Source organism: Desmodus rotundus, chromosome 6, assembly GCF_022682495.2.
Source record: "Desmodus rotundus isolate HL8 chromosome 6, HLdesRot8A.1, whole genome shotgun sequence".
Lineage (NCBI taxonomy): Eukaryota > Metazoa > Chordata > Mammalia > Chiroptera > Phyllostomidae > Desmodus > Desmodus rotundus.
The window spans coordinates 10,010,014-10,016,310 of record NC_071392.1 but is presented as its reverse complement, the minus strand read 5'-3'; the positions used below and the strand labels follow the sequence as shown (position 1 = coordinate 10,016,310).

The 6,297-nt window shown below is 43.7% G+C and overlaps 1 long non-coding RNA gene across 1 annotated transcript; it reads left to right on the top strand.

Annotated features, from left to right (window-relative positions):
- Window positions 1–1,367: 1,367 nt before the first annotated feature.
- Window positions 1,368–5,692, top strand: LOC128781286 (uncharacterized). Its single transcript, XR_008427216.2, has 3 exons — window positions 1,368–1,421; window positions 4,039–4,178; window positions 4,862–5,692. It is a non-coding gene; the product is annotated as an uncharacterized lncRNA (long non-coding RNA).
- Window positions 5,693–6,297: the final 605 nt, after the last annotated feature.

Below are 6,297 nucleotides of genomic sequence, written 5' to 3'. Positions count from 1 at the left end.
GAGCAGGAAATGTGGGCTCTGTTCAAAGCACAGTAGGAAGGCAGTGTGGCCAGAACGGTGACTTCAGCAGGGAGCAATAGTGTCACACGTGGGATCCAGGTCATGGAGGGCCCGGTAGGCCATTGTACAGACTTTGACTTGCACCTGGTGTCAGACACAGAGCCCTGCCAGGCACCGAGCAGAGGCGCAGCACGTTCTGACCTCTGCCATAAGAATGGCCCTGGCTGCTGTTTTGAGGATGAATCCTGAGGCGGGAGGCAGGGAGGCCAGTCGGGAGGCCACAGACGCGGTCCAGACAGCCAGTGATGCTCGCTGGGCCTGCGATGGGAGAAGCGGTCAGACTCTGCAGGTTTGCCAAACGTTAGACCAACGGAAACCTGTTGAAAAGAGAGCTGTTTGTGCAAAAGAGGAACATTACATAGGAACTCGTGAATGGTGATTTTAAAAACTGAGACATGGTGCCAGCTAGGAATGAATTATACTTCTAATGACCCAACAGAAAGCACAGCAGTTGTAAAACTAGGGCACATAATAAAGTATTTTATTACTTGTATCATTAAATGCAATGTGTTCATGCAAATACGCGAAACTGGCTAGCAGAGCCACTTCCTTTACAGCCGCGTCCTCGTGTCTGTGCTGTGTGCAGCCCCTAGAAAGAGTAACAGTATCTTAGGAGCCAGTGCATCTTCGTTTTCCAAGCTGAACTGGAATTACTTTAATCCACTGGGGAATGCAAAGAAAACGAGGAAAGGAAGCAAAAGAATACATGTATTACTTAACCGTTCCTGATCCCTGTGACGGTGGACACCTTGTGATCACGAGAATTCAAAGGGACTTGGTTTTCTTCTTTTCTTATAAACTTCATGCAGAGGTACCCAACCTGCCGCCCCCGAGCCACATACAGCCCAGGATGGCTGTGAATGCAGCCCAACACAAAATCGTAAATTTACTTAAAACCTTTTCTTTGCTCATCAGTTTTCGTTAGTGTCTGTGTGTTTAATGTGTGGCTGAAGACAACTCTTCTTCCAGTGTGGCCCAGAGACACCAAATGTTGGACACCCCTGAACAGGAAGCTGAGTGGGAACAAACCGGTGGCCTGGTGGGCTGGATTCACGGGCCTAGCCCACGAGAGGGGGGTGAGTGTACCTGTGAGGAAGCAGTCATCCCTGGCGTGTGGTGTTTATCCTCTCCCAGGGTAGCAAAGGAAGTGGTTTGCTGTTAAGATGGACTGGATGGTCATTTGATCTTTTATGACAGGTGAGTGTGGGATGGGAGGGGGATGAGCATCGTTAATGTTTACTGATCGACTCCTGTGTGCCAGCAGTGTGTGGTCTGACTCACCTTTGTACCCGGTTTACAGGCTTTTGCTTCAGCCCGACATCGTTCATCATCGAGGTGCACACCGTCTTTGATGTTCACAGGTGAGGGACAAGCTTACTTTCTGCTCAGCTACATGCTTCATGGTCTTGTATTGAGGGAACGTTATTCTCAGTGGAGCTTGCTCTAAAACATGTACTCGGACGCTGGTTCAGTGCTGAGCGTGACGAGCTAGCCGGTGAGATCTGTACCTGCCTGCTTGCCGGTGACAGACTGTGCGGCCAATATCGGACTGCGGCTCAGGAGAACAAAGTGCAAACTTCCCTTCAGGAAACTACTATGCCAAAATGTCTCAGTTTGTTTTCTTTAAAATATATTTAAACCCTCAAGGCATTCTTACTCATTGGGATCACGGTTTCTGGAAGTTCTAGTAGCTAAGAGACAAGAAAATGAAATCAGTAAACAATACTGTTATTATTTGTGAGGATCAATTAGAAATAACAGGTGTTTGGTAAGGAGCCACTGCTAAAAATCACATTCTGTATCTTTGAGGAAAAGCTCAGAGAAGATCACCCCTGGCCGGGCAGGGCCTCAGGTGTCAGCTTGCTCACCGGAGGGAAAAGGGACATTAATTCTTACACGGAACTTTGTCTACACTCCAAGGCGAGAGCAGAAGAAAAGGAAAAGTATATGAGCCCCATGTCCAAGAATAAACATGGAAGGCCGAAAACTAAAGATGCCTTGTTTTTAACCATCTCAAAAGGAAATCAGACACTCCAGACCAAGGACCATGGCTATAAGAACCTTGGGTACGGAGTTAAATTTCTCATATTTTTGACACTCTGGTGATTCTTCGTATCGCTCCCCCTCTTACTAAACACACACACACACACAGATTCATGGTAAAATTGTAGTAAAAAAAGAGCCTCTGAGTTTGTTTTCAGAAGCAATGATAAGATCCATTCTGTCCTACAGCCAGATTTGAGAAACCCCAAGGGGTACAGAAGATGGTAGCAGTGACTGAGGTTGTCACTGGGCTGGAAACAGAATGTCACGGGTTCAAAGTGCACCCGAAACTCATCTGGGAGGTACAGACAGGTGCAGCACATGGGAATGGCTGGGGAGGCGGGGATGATAGCCTCAGCTCACGGGGGTCATCTCAAAGAATGTTTGAATGACTTCTCTTTTGGTTTCAAAATAGCTTCCAGTACATGGACCTTTGTAAGAGCATCTGAATCTAAGAAGATTGCTTCATGGCAAGTAACACGGTTTCCTCTGTTGCCATGGAGACAGCGCTGTGCTCATGTGTCAGGAGCTTTCTTATACACACATGCATACTGTATATTTACATATTCTCGGGGAAATGCCTTTTATGTCTTCCCCTTCTGGTGCTCTTTATACTTTTAAGAAAGACATTCAGAGCCCAAATTTTACTAATTCCTACCATCTAATTGTTGTTTATCATCTCCTTTGTGGACTTTAAAAATTCCGATTTTAGGTTTTTCTTCAACATAATCTCTCCTGGAAGTAAAATATCCTATTATTTGCCCTTTTACCTATCCCAGCCTTTCTCCCACTCCTTAAAGGAACATACCATACATCCCAATACATTTAGTATATTAATTAAGGAAGAAACCTATTTCAGATGGTACTGCATTTCTTTGACAGATATAATGATTCATTGCATGTATTTAATTTCCTTAAATACTGTCTATCCAAAATATTGTTTTTAACTGGCAAAAGAGAAACTCTTAGGAAGAATGTTAATGAATCACGAGTTTGTGTGAGTAGAAACCTATAGTTGTCTACATAAACTTGAAACTGAGAAAAATCTGAGGCAGGAAATTAATTTATTTCAAAAGGGACTTGGGGGCACCTACAACGGACTGTATATGACCCAGTTTCCTTGAGAGCTGATTCTGATTGTGTGGAGGAATTCAGGACCAAGCACAGGCTGGTGGACGCACGTGGTGCACGAGAGTCAGGGACCTGGCCTCGGTTTCACCACCAGCTGTGGGCTTTCACCTCAACTGAATCAGGCTGTAGAACTGAGCTAGACTATCACCCAGCTCCAAGATGTCACGGCTGTACTTCAGCTTCATACTGGGCCCAATGGGGATGCGTGGTTGACTCTGCAGCCTTACTAAGGCCCATGGTCCAGGCAGTGACTCAGTCATGCATTGGATGAGGTCTGACACCCCATCGTTCTTCCCACCCCTGCTGTACCCATCCCTACCCAATGCTTTGGCCCACAGTCTGGGATGGAGCTCCTACCCAAGTATCCCTTCCCACCACACTTTCTTTAGTCTTTGTCAAGTCTGACCATCCTTTGCCATTCACACAAGCTATCTGGTGGCTGCATTTGTTACAGTCAAGGCCTTTAAGTGTAAGATTACTTACTTTTGGGAGATACCAGACCCTGGTAAGGTCTCCTGTATTTCCTACCACGTTCCCTCTTACATATTCTGCTATAGCCTCAAGAGCAATTTCTGGAACTCTCCATATCCTCCCATCTGCTCCTGGGGCTTGGACTACGCCAGTGCTGCTGCCACAGCCCAGGAGAACCGCTCCTCCACTCAGCCCTCTACTAACCCCTTCCCACCCTTCAGTCGGCTTCAAGTCCCTTCTCCACCTGAACTCTTGCTGTGCTCTTTCCCTTGTTAGAGTTTACCACCAAGTATAACAAAACCATACTAATTTAACGTCTTTCTCCCCCAGTAGGTGATAAAATCCACGGCAACACCAGGCCACCGTATCCCCAGTGCCTGGGCCACACCAGGGCTCAGTTCGTAACTGTCGAGCGAACGCTTGGATGAACAAATGAATGAAAGCGCTGTCTGAGCCCAGAGGCCAAACGAGTGGTGGGAGTTCCAGACCCTGGCACTTGCTGGTGGGGGAGAAACTTTTCTGAGCAGGTAAAACATGCATCTCACTTCTAGCTGCAGTACTCACCTGGCTCTTAAAGGACAGACACCAGCAGGAGACAACATCGTTATTCCCAAATGCACCAGCTTGGCCTATGATTATTTGTCAACAGGAAGGTTTTGACTCACTACGAAACCTTTCTTTATATAAATCCAAAGCATTACTTTACATTTGTGCAAACATGTTGGTGGCCGCAGCCCTGAGCATCTGAAGCATGAGGAGCCCTGGCTGGTGTGGCTCGGTGGGTTGGAGGGTCCTCCCGTAACGAAAGGTTGCCAGTTCGATTGCTGGTCAGGGCACTGCCTAGGTGGTAGGTTTGGTCCCTAGTCCAGGAACATATGATCCCTAGTCCAGGTATGTATCGGAGGCAACCAGTTGAGGCTTCTCTCTTGCGTCGATGTTTCTCTCACTTCCTCTCTCTGAAAGCAATGAAAAACATGTCCTAGGGTGAGGATTATGAAGGAAAGAATATGAAAGCATGGTGGTAGGGACATTAGGCTGAGATAGAAAGGTTGATTCTTGATTCTATCTCACAGTGACACTTTGGCAAAATAAGAACAAGAATCCAGTTTTTGCCAGTCAAGTCACTTTGCCTTTCTGGGCCTCTGTTTTCCTACAGATTTACTTCCTTTTCCCACTTCACTGCTCAGTGGACACTGGAATTCTCCACTCAAATGCAGCTCTTCAAGGATCCGTGTTGGCAGTGGAGTAGATGGAAGCCATACTCACCTCCTCCTGGGACCAAAGTGGAATTATAACTAAAAAATAAAGCAATCCACCCGAATAACTGACTGAAGACTAGATGGAGAAAAGTCTTATAATCAAGGATTTAAAAAAGAAGCTATGTTGAGACTGGTGGGGCAGTGACATGAAAAGGACTTAATTGATATCTTCAAAACATTTCACCCAATAGTAGCAGAATATACATTCTTTTCAAGTGCATATGGACTATTTTTTTAGGATAGACCACATGTTAGGGCACAAAACAAGTTTCAATAAATTTAAGAAGACTAAAATCATATCAAGTATTTTTTCTGACCATAATGGTACAAAACTAAAAATCAATCACAAGGAAAAAACTAAAGAAACACACAAAGACATGGAAGCTAAATAACATGTTACTAAACAACGAATGGGTTAACAATGAGATCAGGAAGAAATCAAAATATACCCTGAAACAAATGAAAATGAGGGAAAAAAGCCCAAAATCTGTGGGACAGAGCAAAAGCAACTCTAAGAGGGAAATTCATAGCATTACAAGCCTAACTCAAGAATCAAGAAAAAATCTCAAATAAACATTCTAACTTTACACTTTAAAAAAAACTAGAGAACAACAAACAAATCTCAAAGTGAGTAGAAGAAAGAAATAATAAGGATCAGAGCAGAAATAAACAAAATAGAATCTAAAAACCACAACACACAAAAAACAATAAGATGGAGAGCTGAGATAAAGATAAAGAGGATCGACAAACCTTTAACCAGACTCATCAAGGAAAAAAGAGGAAGGACCCAAATAAATAAAATCCAAAATGAAAGAAGAGAAGTAACACTGACAGCAAAGAAATACAAAGGATTGTAAGAATATATTATGAACAACTATATGTGAACAAGTTGCACAATCTGGATGAAATGGATAAATTCCTAAAAACATACAATCTTCCAAAACTGAATCAGAAAGAATCAGAAAATCTGAGTAGACAGATTGCAATTAATGAAATTGAAGCAGTAACCAAAAAACTCCCCACAAACAAAAGCCCTGGACCAGAAGGGTTCACAGGTGAATTTTACCAAACATCCAAAGAACTAACACCAACTTCTCAAACCATTCCAAAAATTTCAAGAGTAAGGAAGCCTCCCTAACTCGTTTTATGAGACCAGCATTATCCTAATTCCAAAACCAGATAAAGACACCACAAAGAAATAAAATTATAGGCCAATATCCCTGATGAACATAGATGCTAAAATCCTCTCAACAAAATATTAACAAACCAGATGGGGAGAAAAGGCACACAACTGTAATTGAATAACAATAAAAAATTAAAATTAAAAAAATAT